Source organism: Euleptes europaea, chromosome 6 (genome assembly GCF_029931775.1).
Source record: "Euleptes europaea isolate rEulEur1 chromosome 6, rEulEur1.hap1, whole genome shotgun sequence".
Lineage (NCBI taxonomy): Eukaryota > Metazoa > Chordata > Lepidosauria > Squamata > Sphaerodactylidae > Euleptes > Euleptes europaea.
The window spans coordinates 94,730,335-94,750,706 of record NC_079317.1 but is presented as its reverse complement, the minus strand read 5'-3'; positions in this window follow the sequence as shown (position 1 = coordinate 94,750,706).

Below are 20,372 nucleotides of genomic sequence, written 5' to 3'. Positions count from 1 at the left end.
TGCCCAACATTTCAATTGATTTTTATTTTAGCTCAATGTATGGCTTCAGAGAAGAAGAAGAGTTGGTTGTTGTACCCTGCTTTTCTCTACCTTTAAGGAGTCTCAGAGTGGCTTACAATAGCCTTCCCTTCCTCTCCCCCACAACAGACACCTTGTGAGGTAGGTGGGACTGAGAGAGTTCTAAGAGAGCTGTGACTAGCCCAAGGTCACCTAGCAGGCTCCATGGGGAGCAGTGGGGAAACCAACCCGGTTCTCCAGATTAGAGTCCGCCACTGTTAACCACTACACCATGCTGGAGGAGGAATCCTTACCCAGTTTCTTGAAATTCTGGCACTTGTGTTGGAACTAAATTGGCAGCATAATCCTCTTTTTCATACTTCAGTACTTTGCTGGCTCAGTTTTCGTCATGCTGTTTTTCAGTTCTCCCTCCCACCTTGCCCTCCCCCCATTCTTTCAGGATTTCATGCATTGTGAGGCTCTGAGCTACTTAACATTTTGACTCTTGTGATGCCGATGCCGCTGCAGTAGCTGCTGGTTGGCTCGATTCCTGCTGCTACAGCTGCTGGCTTCTTGACTTTGATTTCCATAAACTCTATTGGTTACACAGCATTGGCCAATCATAGTCAGCACACAGTGTATATAAGATTGTGATGCCCTGATGTGTAAAGGTGCAACAGTCATCAAGGTCCAGATACCTTTACCAACGTTTTTGATAAAAAGGAGTCAAAAAGAGAGTTAAAAGAGGGCTGGCTCGCGGAGGCAACGCAAATGAAACGAAGGTTTTTGCAGCTTGTGTTGAAACAGTTTTACATAGAATGCAAAACCGGATCCCCACCCCACCTCAGTCGCAATATTTTTTGTTTGCATGAATATGAATTTAGTCTGAACATGTCAGTATTTTGCATATGTAATGGCATCACCGAGCCCCGTGGCGCAGAGTGGCAAGCTGCAGTACTGCAGTCCAAGCTCTGCTCACGACCTGAGTTGGATCCCGACGGAAGTCGGTTTCAGGTAGCCGGCTCAAGGTTGACTCAGCCTCCCATCCTTCCGAGGTCGGTCAAATGAGGACCCAGCTTGCTGGGGGTAAAGGGAAGATGACAGGGGAAGGCACCGGCAAACCACCCCGTAAAACAAACGTCTGCCTCGTAAACGTCGGGATGTAACGTCACCCCGTGTGTCAGGAATGACCCGGTGCTTGCACAGGGGACCTTTACCTTAATGGCATCACAGTGCAACCCGGTGCTTGCACAGGGGACCTTTACCTTAATGGCATCACAGTGCAACCCAGTGCAACCCAGTTGGATGGGTTCTGGTATTCCAATGTTGCTGGCCGCCGACAGCTATCAGTGACAGCCTTCCCAATTCCAGCCTTTCTCTCATGTACTCACACTTGTGACAAGGTTATTAGATTCGTTCTCCCCCACCCCAGCCCAGCAGCATGCCCCAGCATTTCTAAGTCTGCCCGTTCTCTGACAGCACTCGTTCGTTTTCCTAACGTTAAGGCTCCGCTCCCTGATTATAGCTGTCAGTTATCACAAGCACCAAGCATTTACAAAAGAGTTTCAACAAAGAAAACTATTTACTCGGGTGCCCTTCTGGCAGTCTCTGAGGAGCGCAGCAGTCATGTTAGTCATATAGTTCCAAAGGAAGCCACAAATTCATACGCGGGCCCGGTTCCTCCTCTCAAGTTCATACAGTATAAGAACAACATCATCTGACCCCACTGCTTCTTCTCGGCAACAAATTATGCACGATTCTTGAAGAGCCGTGAGCTGTGCAAATAATTTCTCCCCCCCCCCTTTCATGTATCACTCCGGAAAAAAAATCTGCGTTGTTTTTGAGTCTATTGTTATCTGTTGTTATAGAGATTCATCTTAGTAGTCATCTAATAAGCTCTTTTGCATAAAAGAAGTCGCTCCTTGAGTGTGGCTTTATGGGGAATCACGGGCTATTTAGCAAGGAGGTACAACTCTGGATGTTGACTGTGTAGGCAGAATGTAAAGTATATGCCACTTTTGTACCCTGGATCGCTCTTGCCCTGGACTCTGACCTTTCATTCTTACAAACTTAGATTTTACCTTGTACCTGGCCTTGTTCTACTCCAGTAGCTGCAGCAGTTCTGAATGGTTCAAAACTCCAAAAACGGCACCAGCATCTTATTATTCAAACAAGCAAATAGTATTCTAACTGGCAAAATATATTCTAAATGCAGAATTAGTGTTCGTTTGACTTGCAGAAACAGTGGCATGTTTCAAAGGCCTGCTTTAGAGATGTATTTGAAGGACATATGCATGGGTGATGGTCACTCTTTTTTCATTCTTCACAATAAACAGGGTGCTGTGAACTTCTCAAAGGTAAGCATGAGTAGTGAGGTCACCATCTCTGAAGTATCAGTGTTTCAAAATGATTGCTCTCGATGTCAAGCTCTGCATTACAGCCCTGGGTTCTTCTCTGCCTTGGATGGCAGAGAAGAACCCACTCCCCTTCCCAGCATCCCCTTACCTTGTGGATGCAGCAGCTACTACAGTGGCACACTGATAGTAGCTGGCCCAGGCAGATAGGCAGCCTGCCAATGGGCAGGTGAGCAGCTTTGTGGGCAGGTCTCTTCCTACCCCCTTATGTCATGGGTGTTGTTCCATCAAATCCAATGCACCCTGTGTAGGGCTGCCAGACGCCAGGTACTGCTGAGATAAGAAAATACCTGTGCTGAATCCAGTGGAAACTGAGATAATCTACAGCATGAGGGCTCAGAATAATATAGAACTGAAACTGTGCTAAGCACATGGTGTTTTATTTGTAAAGTAGCAAAAATTATTTTACCCAAAGAAAAAATATACAATGTCAAGGTGGGAAAAAATGCACATTGGCATTATTTATGCAATTGTCCAAACACTGTGAAGTTAACAGTTATTAAAATGTTCAATTCGCTCTTTTTTGGAAATTGTGCTTAAATTGATGTATTTTTTGTATTATTTCTATATTGCTATTGCATAACCCTACATCTTTGCCATTTGGTCAATCACTAAGAATGTATTAGCTAAATTCAATGTAAATTTCTTGTTTAATCTGCCTTGATCATTGCTACTGGACAACCTGATAACCTTGCCACTTGGTCTATTGCTAAGAATGTATTAGCTATATCCAATGTGCATTTTTTTCCCACCTTGACATTGTATATTTTTTCTTTGGGTAAAATAATTTTTGCTACTTTACAAATAAAACACCATGTGCTTAGCACAGTTTCAGTTCTATATTATTCTGAGCCCTCGTGCTGTAGATTATCTCAGCCTCCAGGTACTAGCTGGAGATCTCCTGCTATTACAACTGATCTCCAGCTGATAGAGATCAGTTCACCTGGAGAAAATGGCCGCCTCGGCAATTGGACTCTATGGCATTGAAGTCCCTCCCCAGATCCCTCCCTTTTCAGGCTCTGCCCCCAAAACCTCCCGCAGGTGGGGAAAAGGGACCTGACAACTCTAACCCTGTGCAATGTAGTCCCTAAGGGGCCTGATGTGTCTTAGTACAAAACAACTGCTCACTGGTGTTATATGCTTAGATTTAAACTTGGTAGTCACAGGGACTAGTCTCGGCTGGCTGTTCAGTGCTCACTGTTACCGATCTTGAATAATATCAATATCTCTGAAGGAATAAACGCTATTCCCTGAATAGAAATGGATTTAATAACAATCCCGTTTTGCTTTTGAAATGCAGACCTATCTGTCTGTCTCAGATCTGTTAACTTAGGACTGGTTGTGACCTTCTTGGTCCATCAAGCACCCTTCAGAATGATTAGCATGGTGAAGATACTGGAGGCATTTTCTCCTCCAGGAACCTGATACCGGTGGATATTTTTAGACATATCAAACAAATTATAGATTACAACATTCTTCCTTCTGGAGGAAGACCCCTTTCAGGGCAACTTGCCAACTTGTGGGTCTGACATTGCAGCTGGCTATATACTGCTTCAATCCTGTGATGTCTTTTGCATATGGCGAGCTCCAAAGTTATACTTCAGTTAGCACCATTCACTTTGGTGGGGTAAATTTCTCAGCGTGTCACTTTATTCACTTGTCCTCAGTTAAATGGGACCTCATTAAGGCCCCCTTGGCACACACCTCGAATGGCATGGTTGCCATCACGTCCGTAGTGGCTCCCCACACTGGTTCCAAACTGGTTCACATTAACTAAAATTAACTACAGGTATCTTTGATTTCACAGTTTGCAACCATGCAAACAAATTTCTGAATTGACTCCATTCATTTGGACATAATTTAAAGCAACAATGATTAAGTGAGAATATATGGTCATTTTTGCATGGTAATTAGCACCACGTTCCAGGCTGAATTGCCCCGCATATTTTTTAAAAAACTTTCAAGCTGAACCGTCATTCCGGAAGTGACTGCGAAGCCCGCGCATACCTGATTCGCATTACTAAAGAGCTCGATCTGCTTCCGGTTCTGGCTACGAACAAACTAGGCATGAGCGTTTATTACTCTGAGGCGGAGATACGTTTTAACTTATTTAATAGCCTCTCAGTTGTCTTAGTTACCTAGCTCTTTTAATAATTGTTTTCCTATGTCAGCGGCCTGTGCTGCTTTTTATTTCAAGCGTTTATCTTCAACTGGGAGTAATTTTACTGAGGAAAGGTGGAACTAAAGAGCTAATTTAACATGACCTTTGGTGTTTGCCATGAAGAATCCCCCTGGAGGAACCATGCAAAATAACAGCGGCGGGTTAGCTATGCACATGCTAATGGCTATGCAAACAGGAACAAAGGAGCAGGCGAGTGGGGGTTGGGTGGAATTTCTCCTTTTGCGTCGGGACCGTGAATAGGCATTTTTAAAGTTGCATTTTAAAAAAAGCTTTGAGCGAGCGTCAAAATTGACCATGCATAAATGGCCTATTTCTTTTATGCTTTTCCCTGTTTGACTTGAATTCATCACCGAGAATATGCATTGAAACAGATGTTGCAAAATCTGAATAATGTGCATGAAAGGAATGTTTCCCCACTATTTGTGGAATATAGACCAGGGTTGGAATCATTTTGTAAAATCAGTCAGATATTAAGGCTGACGTGACTGAAGGCAATGAGCTTCAGCGAAATGAATGCTTTCACAGAATTGGCTGTTATGGAAAGACAGCTCTGAGTGTTCTTCCATTAGTTGTGTGTCGATAAACATGCAAACACTTCCATTAATCGTGTGTTGCACATGACTTGTGACCTTTTGGATGGGTGACACCCTGTAATAAACATTTGCTGAGGAGGAAGCTTATATTGTGTATTTAAGTGGACATATGTGCCTATGGGTAGTTGCTGGCATGTTCTGCATAGACAGTAGACGCAACTCCAAAAGACTGAAAGCCCACTATTAATAAGTTGGAATCTCTATCTTATATTTCTCACATGAAATAAGCATTTGTTTCTAGGATCAGTGCACTTGACTAACTTCCTTGTCTTTGTAAAGTGCTCCTTAGATAATCTCTGAGCCGTATGGAAGCTGCTTAGCATCAGCTGTTCCTATGCATCTGGGAGAATTATTAAATCAGTAGCCTACAAGTGGGAAGCCACAAGGATTTGTGGGAAGCATCTCATTTTCCCCTCCCCAACTATTTCCTCTTTCCCTTTCCTGAAAGCCCTCATAGCCTCTCCCCTTTTCCTACTTCCTTCTCCCTTTCCCACCCAACAGCCAACCTATGTTTTATCTGCCCTTTTGTCTTCAGGTTTCCCTCCTCCCACCCACAGCAATCTCTACCTAGGAAAACTGTGGCCCAGTTGTGTGGTGAAGCTCATTGCCTTCAGTCACGTCATTGCCTTCAGTCACGTCAGCCTTAATATCCGACTGATTTTACAAAATGATTCCAACCCTGGTCTATATTCCACAAATAGTGGGGAAACATTCCTTTCATGCACAGATTATTCAGATTTTGCAACATCTGTTTCAATGCATATTCTCGGTGATGAATTCAAGTCAAACAGGGAAGAGCATAAAAGAAATAGGCCATTTATGCATGGTCAATTTTGTATGGTACGCAACCCTCAAGTATGCAACTGGGGGGTCACTTTATCCCCCTCCCCTTGTTATTTCCTCTTTCCCTGACAACTCCCATATGTTCTCCCCTTTCCTTGCCTCATTCTTGCCTTCTCAACCATTCACCAACCTACCTTTTATCTGCCTCCCACCTTTATCGATATTTATTATTTATTTACTTCATTTATACTCCACCTTTCTCCACAGTGGGGACCAAAGCAGTTTACAGTATTCTCCTCTCCTCCTTTTTATCCTCAGAACAACCCTGTGAGGTAGGTTAGGCTGAAAGTATGTGACTGACCCCAAATTACTCAGTGGGCTTCCATAGCAAGATGGGAATTCAAACCTGGGTCTCCCAGACCCTATTCTGAAGCTCTAACCAGTGTACATCACTGGCTTTCATAGGGTGGCTGCTGTTAAAGAGTAGCAGGGAGCCAGGCCTAGTTGAGTCATGGAAGTCAGGTGGTATCAAGTCACCTAGTGGTTGCCATCAGGCCTGGCTGTGATGGTTCTTCCCTCAAAGGCCAAAACAGCCCTGGAAAGGACCCTGCCCCATCTCCCTGCCTTTTACTCACAGAAACCAAGCCTTGGAATGCTGTGGTAGCCTAGCCCTAGCCACTGAGGGAATCTGTTTGCTAAACCCCCTTTTATCATTTCGGGGGTTTAAACCCCCCAAATGTATTTTTCATTTCAATTTTTTCTTCAAACCTGGGGCAGATTCTAAGACATTCAACTTTTAAAAGTAGAATTAAGGCATAGAGAGGCTGTTTCCACGATCCTCTCTCTCTGTGTACTCTTCAGAGAGGAGCTTTTCTCTGGGTTTGGGAGGCAGCTTGGGTTTAAAAGTTTTCTGTTGTTGCTGTGGCTTTTTATGTTTGCTAACCAATTAAATATTAATAACTCCATTTTGGGGGCCAAAAAATAATAAATACACTGCCAACACGATAGGCAAGGCTTCTACTCTGTGAGAAAAATAGTCTGCCTCTTATCAAAAGACAAAATCAGTGGAGAAACGCCCTTTTGTGCCACTACCCTGAGAAGGTAATAAAACTAAACTTTAAAAAATAATTGTGAATGTCCCTTCTGTATCAGTACACAGGGAAGGTTAACAAGTACGCTATTGTTCTTTTTCCACTGAAAGCTTTTGTGTATTTGAGAGAGCAAAAGATGTTCATGTTTGCACTATAATGATGAATGCATTTAGCATCTGAAAAGAGAGATGGGTGAGTTAGCGCTACCATAGCCAATAGGTGGTATAGTTTTTTCATTGTGCTATTGCTGGTGCGATAAGTGTAATCTTTTCTATATTACTTATTCTCTTTTCCCAGAGGTTCCCTCATGAAAATTGTTTTCCTTTTTTTGGTTTTGACAAAGTTGTGAAGGAAGAAATGGGGTTTATTGCTAGTTTAGCATTGCAGAAAGTAATACTAATGCGGGTGAAGAAGTGCGCTGCATTTTAGACATTAATTGTTCCATAGTAACCATTGACGTAATAGTTTTTTTTTCTCGACCGGTTCATCTGTGGATAACAACCTCTTTATCTGACTTCAGCTTCTGAATATTTGAGGACTATATCAGAGGTCAAATTAAACAGAGTTTTGAGGGGAAAGTCCCTGGCAAGATGGTGGGGATAGGGTTTCGTGACGTTTATCCCATGAATAAGTTATCATTCAAATGAGAGCAGGGTTGTTCATGATTAATATAATAAAGAGAAGCTGGAATGTGTGGACAGAGGAATAACACCATTGGAATGAGGAACTTGGTTGTGAAAACAAACCTTTCTTCATTCTCACAATTGAATGACTTAGAGCATTAACATTTCTATTTAACATACAGGTATTTGAGTCTGTGAGAAAATGGCTCCCCCAAATTCATTGAGTCCACAGCTGAGCTGAATTTTAAATCCATGCCTCTACCTTTATGTTCTCTAGTAACTGGACCACAACTAATTCTTGTATGTGCTGTCACCACTAGGGTTGCCAAGCCCCTCTTCGCCACTGGCGGGAGGTTTTTGGGGTGGAGCCTGAGGAGGGCAGGGTTTGGGGAGGGGAGGGACTTCAATGCCATAGAGTCCAATTGCCAAAGTGGCCATTTTCTCCAGGTGAACTGATCTCTATAGGCTGGAGATAAGTTGTAATAGCAGATCTCCAGCTAGTACCTGGAGGTTAGCAACCCTAGTCAGAACATATGTACAGTTGCTATGTTAGCAGTGCATGCAATGCTGAGTTGCTCCAAGGAACTGGTGAGTTTAGTCTGGGAGTAATCCTGAAGAGGCTTGCACTGTAAGTCACATTTACTAAGTAATGGTTTTAGGTAGATCGTGAGAGGGAGGGCACCTTGGCCATCTTCTGTGCATAGTATAGGTCACTGGGGGTGTGGGGGGGACGTAATTCGGAATTTCCTGCATTGTGCAGGGGGTTGGACTAGATGACCCTGGTGGTCCCTTCCAACTCTATGATTCTGTGATTCTAAGTACTTGGTTCCTGTGTTTTAAATGCATCACTCACTGGTTCTCAGGAATATTACATAGGAGTCACAACAGGAACCTATATTCAATAATTAGTTCCCCCAGACATTTCCCAGTTCATCCATTAAGATTCCAGTGTGGAATCCAGGAGCATTGTCATAGGAAAGGAACTTGGGAGGGGGATAGACCCTAATTTTGAGTAGGGATTCATTTGAACAGTTCCACATATATCTTCAAGCCCCAGATTCCAAGCCTCAGGTTTAGAACCTTTCCAATGGCCAACTCCTTTCCTGTTTCAGCTACGAAGAACTTTCCAGTTTCTTTCTAGGTGTGTTTTTCTTGTTGTCATATGCAATGGAAATTCATGGGCACAAGATCCTTAAGTAAAATATAGCCAGTGGAGGTGAACGTATCTTTTCCCTCTCAGATGGAACAGCAGAAATTCTGCACATTCAAAGTGTTTGAGGGAAAATGACAAAGTAGCTCCCCACCCCCATCTTCAAACTTTCAACCATCTAAGACTGCTTTGGCTTTTTAAAAGTCTAGTTTGGGCCTAAAAGAGCACATCTGGCACACTGTAATATTAGGCATGGGGGAGAAGGCTGCCTCATTTATGCATCATGGTTTCCCCTCTACGCACAAACACATTATAAGAATTACACATAACTGGGTTGCTCTGCTGATGGGCAATAGGTACTTGTAACTTTGTCGAGAAGCTTAGGCTTACTTGTTGAGGAATCACAAGGTTGTTTTGGAGGATAACTGAAGAAAGTGGGGTTGCCAGCTCTGGTTTGGGAAATACTTGGAGGTTTTTCTGCCACAAGAACACATGAAGCTACCTTCTACTGAATCAGACCCTTGGTCCATCAAAGTCAGTATTGTCTACTCAGACCTGCAATGGCTCTCCAGGGTCTTAGGAAGAGGTTTTTCATAGAATCATAGAATCATAGAGTTGGAAGGGACCACCAGGGTCATCTAGACCAACCCCTGCACAATGCAGGAACCTCACAATTACCTCCCCCCCACACCCCCAGTGACCCCTACTCATTCCCAGAAGATGGCCAAGATTCCCTCCCTCTCATGAACTGCCTAAGGTCATAGAATCAGCATTGCTGACAGATGGCCATCTAGTCTCTGCTTAAAAACCTCTAGCGAAGGAGCACTCATCACCTCCCAAGGAAGTCTGTTCCACTGTGGAACCGCTTTCACATCACCTACTTGCCTAGCCCCTTTAACTAGAGAGGCGGGGGTTGAACCTGGGACCTTCTGCATGCCAAGCAGATGCTCTACCACTGAGCTACCTGAGGAAGGTGGGGCTTGGAAAGGGGATGGACCTCAATGCCATAGAGTCCAATTGCCAAAGTGGCCATTTTCTCCAGGTGAACTGATCTCTATCAGCTGGAGATCAGTTGTAATAGCAGGAGATCTCTAGGTATTACCTGGAGGTTGGGAACCCTAGAAGAAAGGGAATACATTGCGTCCCCATTTGGGAAGCAAAGTGGCGTATAAATGAAATAAAAAATCAGCGGTGGGAGCTTAGTCTATTCGTACACTGAACTGTATACCTCAAAAACAGCATAAGTTTTGTTTGTATTAATTTACTACTGCTCAGTTTTATTTTAAGGGAAGCTGTAATGCCGAGCAGACGTGCCGTCTTCTGCAGAGTAGTCCAAAAGCTCCAAGAACATACGGGAATTATTGCAGTCTGTAGCCTAACCTACTTTGAAACTTCAGGGCAGCCTATGGCACCACAACCAGCAAATGGAATCCTTTCCCCAAGCTTGGCAATGGAATGGGCACTGAGTGAGGACAAAGAAGAGGAAAGGAAAATATGTAGCTTGTATTATACTTGCATGGTCTGGGCAGTCCACCAACAGATATATTGCATCAAAGAGAAACATGGCATCAACGGTGGTTTTGAAAACACAGTGGAAAACGGATTAGACAATTTGGGGGAGAAAACTGCCCCCCACACACACACACACATGTCATTTTGGCAATGAAACCGAGGCAAAAAGGAGAGAGAAGAGAGGGAGAACCACGTAGACCAGGCTCCTTGGAGGAAAGGCCGGATGAAAATGCTATAGGTTTGCTGGACTTTCTGATATCACCTCATAGTAAAATCACTGCACCCTTCTACTGTTGATACCTGTGAGTATATATGTATACACCTAACACTAAAACACATTACATAAAAATGAGGGACCTGTGAGGACTTGCTTGGGGTTTTTTCATTTGTTCCAGTATCCTCTCCCCATGATATTTTCTCCCTTTTCCCTCTTCTTGGCCGTCCCCATAGCCCCCTTCCTCTGCTTTCTTCTCTCTCACCCACCAACCAACCCAAATTTATCTCCCCCCAGTCTTTAGTTTTCTCTCCTTCTCAAATCCCCCCCGAGTCTTTAGCTTTCTCTCCTTCCCTCATTCTGGCAGGGAGTCTCATTGTCTTCTCTCCATCCACTTAAGTACCTTTTTCTGTTCTCTCTCTTCTGCTTCTGCTTCTTTTCTCCCCTTCTCTTCCGTCCATATTTTTCAGTTTCCCCATTTCTTCAACTGGCAGAAACAAAGGCTTGGCAATATTGTTGTGCTTGCCTAGCAACCCCCAAATGGCCCCTGAGGTTAAATAACATATTCTTGTAAGATCTCAGTGGGCATTCGTTTTCTGCAAACCTTGGTCTCGCCTCAGGTTTGTAGAAAAAAACCCATTTGTCCCTGGCCCCATGGTATAGATTTTTTGATTCATACTCCAGAGCTCAGTTTAGAATTAGACAATTAGATAGCAGTTCAGATATCATGGCAAATCATAGTATTTTCAACCCCAGTTTAAAAACCTGTTTTAAGCCAGGGCTTGTTGTTTTGAAGGTCACACCAGACTTGAAACATAGCCATACTGCAGAACTCTGGATGAACCAAATTGAGTATGGCTGTCAGACTACTCCGTCTATACCAAAAGGTGAGGTTTAGAAGCAGGAAGGGGCCATAAGGGGAACAGGTGAAGCTGGTTTCGGTTATATTTTCTGCAGTTGTGCATATTCAGTTGCACTATAATTTCCAAAGATAAACAATAGCAAGGGAATATATAAGACCTGAGGGTAGAAACAAAAATAAGTTTGCTTGCGCTGGGTACTTCCCAGCAGAAATGAACATGGGGAGGAAATTTTCAGTTGCTCCATCTGTTTCTGTTTTGAAGCCCCCATTTGTTTTAATTACATTTGTTCCATTATATGTTTGTTTTGCCTTTCATTTTCATTTCCCATTGATTTCAGTGGGAGACCCAGCCAGTATCTTTCAGTGTTTTGCACTGATGCATTCTCCTGCTTCTGCGTGGCAGAGCTGCTACATTTCAGAGAGACAGGACAATGGCTGCCCACTTTAGAGGCAGTTTAAACAGATGTACGTCCAATAGGCTTCCTATGGATTTCAGTGACAGACCCAGCCAGTTTCCCCCCTATCTGCGGGGTGCGACCTGTTACTTTCTTGGAGGCTTTGCTCAAATGATCCTTTGTTGTGTCAATGCTTTTCTCATTCTTCTTCCCTCTCCATAACATTCCTACGAACTCTTCATGCCGTTCCAGCCAATGAATCCAGCGCAAAATGCCTCCATTGCTTTGCTTTGCATTGCCAATGTCAAGTCATGGAAAAACAAATGAAAAAATAAAATTAAGTGTGTTTGCTGGTAGTCTGCCATTCTTGCTAAGACTCAGGCCAGAATATGAGATATAAATGCTGCAATCAGACAGAACAACATAGTAGGGCTAGGATTACAGAATTAGAGACTAATGTGAACAACAACTATCTAAGACAAGATATACAATAAACAATACAGAAATTGGATTACCAGGTAAAGACAATGCAGTAAAAACAGGTTATACCTACAATTAGCCATTGCAATGGATTACAATCCTATTAAATTATAAAGGTCCCCTTCTAGGGGAATGTGTGGACATTCGATGGCGTTCAGATGCCAGCAGAAGGCCCCGTAGGCATCCTGGGCTGGCGCTGCCATGGCAGCGCCCCATGACCAGCATCCGGGCCTTCCCACCGGCATTTGGGCCACTAACACTTGCGTTAGCTGCCCAGGTGCCTTCCTGACTTCCTAAGGGCTTTCGCCCTTAGATCTCAGGAATGTGCTGTCGGTATTGTAAAGGGAATCAAGCAACTCAACATTAATACATATGTTACAAGCCAAACCTGCACAAAACACAAGAAAGTTAATTTTACTGCAATGCAGAGAGATCTAAGCTAATAACACTAAGCACACAATGACCATATTGTGGTCATTTGATAACCCACACTGCAATCCTAAGTAGTGTTTCACCATTGTAAGGCTGGTGACTTCAATGGACTTCGAAGTATGTAACTGTTTAGGAGTGCACTGCCAATATCCCAGATGCAGCTTTTGCAGGATGAGCACTCTGTGTAAATAGGCCACCTATGAAATGTTCAGGTATGCACTTCATGTATGCACTTCTACAGTACTGCAGAAAAACTGTTATTGCAGAAGAATTGGAAGTTAACTACCAGGCTCGTGCTGTGAATCTATTGGAGGATCATGAGAGGAGGGAGTCTGCAGACAAAATGAAGACAAAGATGAGATTCCTTGTCTCTGACTACAGGCTTTTTGTGGCAAAAATAAATGCTGAGTGTCATGTTGTCCTTCAGGGCTCTTCTCTTTCAATTTGGGAATCTTATTTATCCTCCCAAGTTCTAACATGTAGTTGAAGTCATCAGCTGGTATTTGTTACATAGCACTATTTGAGGCTGAAGGCATGAGCCGATGTGTCATTCCCAATAGCCTTACCTCTAAATCAATGTGTGGAAACACAAACCTACTCTGAAAGTCATGTGTCCCAAAAGGGTGTCAAAGACCTTAAGTCAGTTTTGCCTTCTCAGGCATTGGCTCAGTTCAGCATCACACAAACCATGGTAAAGTGGGATGAACTGTGGTTCACTGTGATGCCTGAGCTGACAGCCCGGAAGTGCAGTTTATGGTTTATATTAACTATGGTATGACATGATGTATTAATTGACAAACTATACTTAACAGCTATTGGTCCACGATTGGAAACCATAGCATTTAAATACTGGGGTGTTGAGAAGAGAGAAAAATAAGGCAGGCAGGCAGTTCTAAATCATGGTTTGCAGAAAATTTGGAAGCCTAAGCAGTGGTTTGGGTGCTACTCTTTGGTTAGCACAAACCATGCTTTGGCATGTGGCCTTAATGGAGCTTTGGGGAGAATTCAGATCTAATGTTAAGTCCAGGTTAAGTGCTACATATAAATGAGCATGGGAAGTGCCCTGAGCTTGTGCGCCCCCTCCTCCCAGTTCTCCCTCCTCCCTCCCTTGCACATTGTGAGCTAATTATTTGTAGTCTTGTTTTGTAGGGTGGGTGCAAACCATAGTCTACTGGTTGTGGTGTCAATGAGAAACCTAGTTTGTAGAAAACTAGGAAATAACTCATTAGGTTGCTGTTAGGGCTGTTGAAAAAACATTCGGTAAAATTCGAGTTCGGGTTTATTCGGAAAACCCGAATGCCGAATTTCCTATACCAGTAAAGGTAGGAATTCGGCTTTAAATTTGGGATTCCCGAAAAATTCGGCCATTAAAACAAATTAAACCCATTTTGCGGCTTTTTGCGGCTCTTGGGGGGCATTTTTGCAGGTAGAGGTTCCAAATTTTCAGAGTAGCTAGAAGGGACTCTCCTTGCAAGAACTCCCAAGTTTGGTAAAGATTGGGTCTGGGGGTCCTGAGTTATAGGGTCTGGAAGGGGTCACCCCCATCCTCCGCCATTGAAATGCATTGGCAAAGTGGCTGTGTTCAGATGCTTTAGTGTGATCTTCGCAATGTATCTCAATGGAGAAGCCGAGCTTTAAATGGTGGGAACGTTCACCCCGTGCCTCCATAGAGATACAATGTATCCAGATAACTTTCACACAACCCAAATAATGCACTTTCAATTCACTTTCAGTGCACTTTGAAGGTGGATTTTACTGTGTGAACTGGCAAAATCCACTTGCAAATGATCGTTAAGGTGCACTGAAAATGGATTGAAAGTACATTATTTGGGCTGTGTGAAAGTGCCCAAAGAGAGAGAGAATCTTCAAAACAAACTGTTGATTTTGGTTAGGCAGATAGTTGCTTTGAATATGTATAGAAATGACAAAGGTTACAGGCAGAGCAATCCGGAAGGGGGGTGGTTGGAGTGTTCTTGGGGATGGCATAGCCTCGCTGCCTCTAGATTGGCATGTGGCCAGTGCAGCAAGCCAAAAAAAGGGAATTTAGAGGAAAACCCCATAGAACTCCCCATGGAGTTCCATGGGGCTACACGACATTTTTGCAGGCATAACTCAACATCTGCAAAAAGTGACATTCTCAGGGCAAAAGGGCTTTGGAAGCTGATTGTTGTCAGCTCCGCCCCCGGGAATGCCCCCCTGGACACCAGTGCAAGGATTTGTGCAGGAAAAATGCTACTGGGGATGCAGCGCAGGCCCTAGCCTTGCGCTACAGCACAGCACCCCTACACCAGTGTAAGTGCCCTTGCACCAGCTTCAGTGCCCACTTATCCGGCACAAGTGGCACTTACACCTGCATAGGGGTCATACTGCAGCCCCAGCAGCCCCAGTCAATCTGCAAAAGGTAAATAGTGTGAACAGCCATTATTTGGATTGGGGGCATAGAGAAAGGGAGAGTGGATTTAACCATTCAGCCCCTGCCCACCTCAGGCATGTATGCATGATTTATGTTTCACAGACTGGTGACAGTCCCTGGTATTGAGCACAAACAGACAGGGCAAAGACACCCAAGCAGGAGATTTGAAAATGGATCTCTCATATCAAAATCAACACTTTATCCGCTGCACCAGATTGCTTCTGCTGGTTTTGTGTGTGTGTGTGTGTGTGTGTGTTGTCTCTTGCTAGTTTAATCAATCCATCAGGGCCCCATAGGTAATTCCATCTCCTGGGCTTCATGTCTCTCTAGGCCTCTTCTCCCAGTCTTCCAAAATTAATCTATAAGCTGCAGTTCATAACATTCTATTTTAAAAACTATTAAACAGCCACTATTAATTCCTTGTTTTAACATTAAAATTGTCACTGTTCACAAATTTGTTCAGTTCATGGCACTGGCACATATAAAATGTAAATTATATCTTGGAATTTAACTGACAAGTTGTGCAACTTTATCTAGGAATCAACATGGATGAAGGGAAAAACCTTCAATAAATAAATCACTATAAAATTTTTAATATAAAATACTGTAATTCTAAAAAATGAGATGGTTCAAACTGGTAAATAAACTCTAATTTGAACAGACTCTCCCAACTGGAACAAAATGGAACCATTAAAATGTTTTCTACAGTATACCAATATTTCAACTACTTTGAGACCCTGATGAAAACATAGCCAGGTCTACTGATGCTATAATATTAATAGCCATGGCAGCTTCTGTGAAAATAGCTGTTAAATGGGGAGTAAAAATGCTTTCTACACTGCCAAAAGTGTAATAAAAATGGAACTGTCAAGTATATAATGTTGTTGGTCGAAATGATTGTGACTTTACAATTTTCCAATGCATTGGGTTTATTTGATGTATGAGATATGAGTGTTGTAAGAGGTTAATGTGGAGCCTTGACTGGGGAGACTTAAAAAGTGGTAGAGTGCAAGGTGGAAAGTTTTTACTTATTCCACAGAAAAGGTATTACTTGGACATGTGTTATGCCTGGATCCCATCCTGTGGTTTCAGTATATATAGAAAGGACCCTATATTGTGTTTGGGAAACAGAATGTGATTTTCAGCGCATTCCTGACCGGATTGCCTGCCCGGAATGCCTGCGCCGGGCTTAGGCGCTGCCTCCTAAGGAGGTTTCTGTCTGGCCGAAACCTCTGCCCGGCGCCAAAAATCCATGCAACCCTCATAAAAGGGGTCGTTCCCGGGCTGAAACGGCTCAGGAGGCTGCCTAACGGTGGCCCTGCCCCCTGGTCGGCGCCGTAATGCCCCAGGAACGACTCCCAGGACACCATTACGCCCTGGGAACGCCTCTCGGGTCACCGCAGCGGCCTTTGCTGGTGTCTGGACACTGGCGGCAGGCTCCGGCGGTGGACGGAGACCGGCATCTGGCCCTGCACGCCGGTGCTGGGGCCACAAACGGTGGCGTGTGCCTCCCAATGCTGGCGCTGTGGGCTCTTGCGCCAGCGTGGGCCATCGCCGGATGCCAAAGGCCTTTGGGCACGGCCCCCAGTGCAAGTCAGGAATGTGCTGTTTGTCTATCTCATCTACGTAAACTTATCTGTTGTTATCAGTTGACGCCTGACCAATAGATGGTCAAAGTGCTTTGCTGCATAAATGGAAAATTGGTGCCGTTTCTTCCTCTTTATAGAATTTTAGCCTACCCATTTATAACTAAATAACTGGAAAGTGCTTAAAAGAAAAGTCTAACCCACCAGACATCTCTTACATGTTGGGTGGATGTACGAATATAATGCTATTGAGGCTTCCTAGCTCTTTCATTTATCCTGCAAGGTAATTAAGGACAATTCGTAATAAAGTATGTGATGTATACAAGAGTTGGGGAAAGGGCTAGCCAAAGGAATGTGAGAAAGGAATGAAGTATTATTTTTTATTTTATTAAACAAACAAAAAAGATGCAATATACAACAATACATATATGACATAAACAAAATATGTAAAATATAATAAGAACTACATTTCAAAATTGGAAAATGCTCTAAGAAAAATCTGCACCAAAATTACAGAACTAGGTAGTACAATTATCAATGCCAATATAGTTAACGCTCCAGTCTAATTCTTTAAAATCGGTGCGCAAACTCTGGGGGGATGTAGATTTTAAGATGAAACTTGCATTCCTAAAGCCACATATCTACTATAACTTGAACAAATAGTCTTAATTTGTAACTAATGCACGATAATAAAAGTTTATATTTCTTACCCACAGCATATGCATTGCTTTTGGCTATATGGTCTTTTTAGGATTTTGAACACCGCATGGCGAACATAAGCATTTTAATACAGGTACCTATTAAGCAAGTTGCTAATTGTCCCATTGACCTAGCCATTGAGGCAAACTGAGCAGCTGCCCAGAGGAATGAAGTAGTATTGATAGGGTTGCAAACTTCCAGGTCCTAGCTGGAGATCTCCTGCTGTTACAACTGATCTCTAGTCGATGGAGATCAGTTCACCCAGAGAAAATGGCTGATTTGGCTATTGGACTCTATGGCATTGAAGTCCCTCCACTCCCAAACCCCGCCTTCCTCAGGCTGTGCCCCAAAAACCTCCCGCTGATGGCGAAGAGGGACCTGGCAACCCTAATTATTGATTAAAATGGGCAAAGGAGAGGGTGTTGAACAAAAGATCTTAAGAAGTGTGACGTACTTCATGGGTGGTCCCTAAGCCTATTTTTCAGAATGGGTTAGTTGCATTCTTAAATGAATTAAATATATTGCTTGTTAACATACGATAGTAGATTGACTGTGGTTTAAAGCAAAAATCTGTAAAAAAAAAAAAAATCCTTAAAATAAAACCAAAGTTTGCTCAGTTAAAGTGCAAATATTTCTTGTAAAATCATTAAGCCTGCTAGATTTGCAGACAGCCAGCATATACAAGAAAGAAAATAAAGTGAACAATTGCAAGTATGAAAGGACTTAGCAGCCCAAAGCTGTCATGTTTTATTGGTTTGTATGCCTGCCTGATAAAGCTGGCTTCTATGCATTCAAACCCCCCTCCAATTTCTTTTAAATGCGCAGGTGGTTCCAAATTATTTATCAGTTGAATGGTAAATGTTGCAGTAAGGAAGATGCATGGCACAGCTCATACATACACACGAGCCAAAAAGCTTTGTTTTTAAGTACACTGCTCAAAATGTAATTAAAAAAAAGTCAGCTGAAGTAAAGGTGATTTGTTTTGCTTTTGCTCAGTGCAACACTACGATTCCATTAAGTAAAGTTAAAACAAGAAACATCTGTATTACAGTCTAGGAGGAGAGAGTGAGAACACACACAGCAACCCTCCCGTTCCGACCAGTTTATCTGCTAAGAAATCCTGCTGGGAATTTACACATTAATAGAGGAGGATGGCGGAGACTACATCTTTCAATAGCGACTATCATATGATTTATTCATTCTCCTCGGTGGAGGCTGCTGCCGCTGCCATTTTAACTACCCAAACCACAGACAGAAATAAATTTCCACTTCACACCAACAGCAGATGAGGGGTTCTCAGGAGGGAGGATTAAGGCAGGATCTGTGTGATTTACTCCTCGGAGAAGGCTGAACAGGAGTGATTCATTTACAAGCAGGTGGTTCACCAACCTGCCTTTCAGGAGGACTAAATGCCAGGTAGAACTTTAGAGGCTTTTTCAAAAATTGTGGAGTGAACTTAACTTTGTCACAAGGCTCAAAGCAGACTGGGAACGTGGGGGAGGGGTAGATCTGTGTGGTAGCTAGGGTAGCCAACCTCCAGGTGGTGGCTGGAGATCTCCCACTATTACAACTGATCTCCAGGCAGTGGAAATCAGTTCCCCTGGAGAAAATAGCCGCTTTGCAAATTGGACTCTATGGCAATGAAGTCCCTCTCCTCTTCAAACCCCACCCTCCTCAGGCTCCGCCCCCAAAATCTCCAGGTATTTTCCAGCCCGGAGCTGGCAATCCTAGCGGCAGAGGATAAACCAAGTTAAGAAATAAGAACGGAAGTGATGAGAAATAGCAGGACCTCTTCTGGAATTTAAAAATCATTCTATTGTTCTTCTATTGAGTGTCTTTTGTGCAGACAGCACAAGCAACAGCGTACGTGGCTAGAGAAACTACCAGTAAAATTGTTCACAGTAGCTACCAGTAAAAGTGTTCACAGTTTCTCTAGCCACTTATGCTGTTGCTTGTGTTACGCTGGTTTCATTCAGCATTGATCCCCCTTTTTTATTTTTTGTACAGATAAGTCATTTTAGGAATCCTTACAATAGCCCTGTAATGTAGGCTAGAATCACATATTATAAAAGGGAAGGCTGGGGAATGAGATGCTTTCTTAAGGCCACCTGGTGAGTTCATGGTTAAAGTGACATCAGCTCTCTAATTTTGCACAGTCAGGTCATATACCACTGGTTGATGTAATATGCAAGCTCAGGTTGCAGTAGTGACTAAGCAACCAACTAGCTAAGAGAGAGAGCAGAGGAACTATAACTTGAATAGAAGCGGCCTTCGGGAGGATTATTTCAAGCTATTGCATGCAACAGACAGAATGGTGCCCTTTCCATTCTTGTGGCATTATCTCTTGCGTTGCATAATTGACCTAGCAACACCACTTGCCGTTGGAGTTGCTGTGTGTAAATACATTATCCTCCTTGCTTTCATGCATGTGGCACCGAGTTCAGTAATGGTTAGGAAACACTATGTGTGACCAAAGCGTAGAGCTTGAGTTGGCAATGTATTTTTTAAAAGGGGCTACATTTTGAACTGAACAAGGCCTAAAAGGCTAGCAGGAATTACTGCTCTAGGTTTGCTGTCACACAACAAAGGGTTCTTGAACACCCTCCTTCCCAGTGGAAACAGCAATAAATGGGCTCCCCACCCTTGTATTTCATTTCAGCAGCTTTCTCCTGTTTGCAAATGGTTAGATTGAAGGCTTCCTACATCAAGAACTCTGGACGGCCCTCTGATTGATAACTCTACTTTCCCCTGGGATCCTCACATCCTTGTGTCCACTCCCTCCTACCTTTTATTTCCTAGTTCCTGAGTGTATCGGGTTTTGTGTGTGTTGTGAGTAGGGTTGCCAGGTCCCTCTTCGCAACCAACGGGAGATTTGGGGGGGGGGGGCAGAGCCTGAAGAGGGCTGGGTTTGAGGAGGGGAGGGACTTCAATGCCATAGAGTTCAAT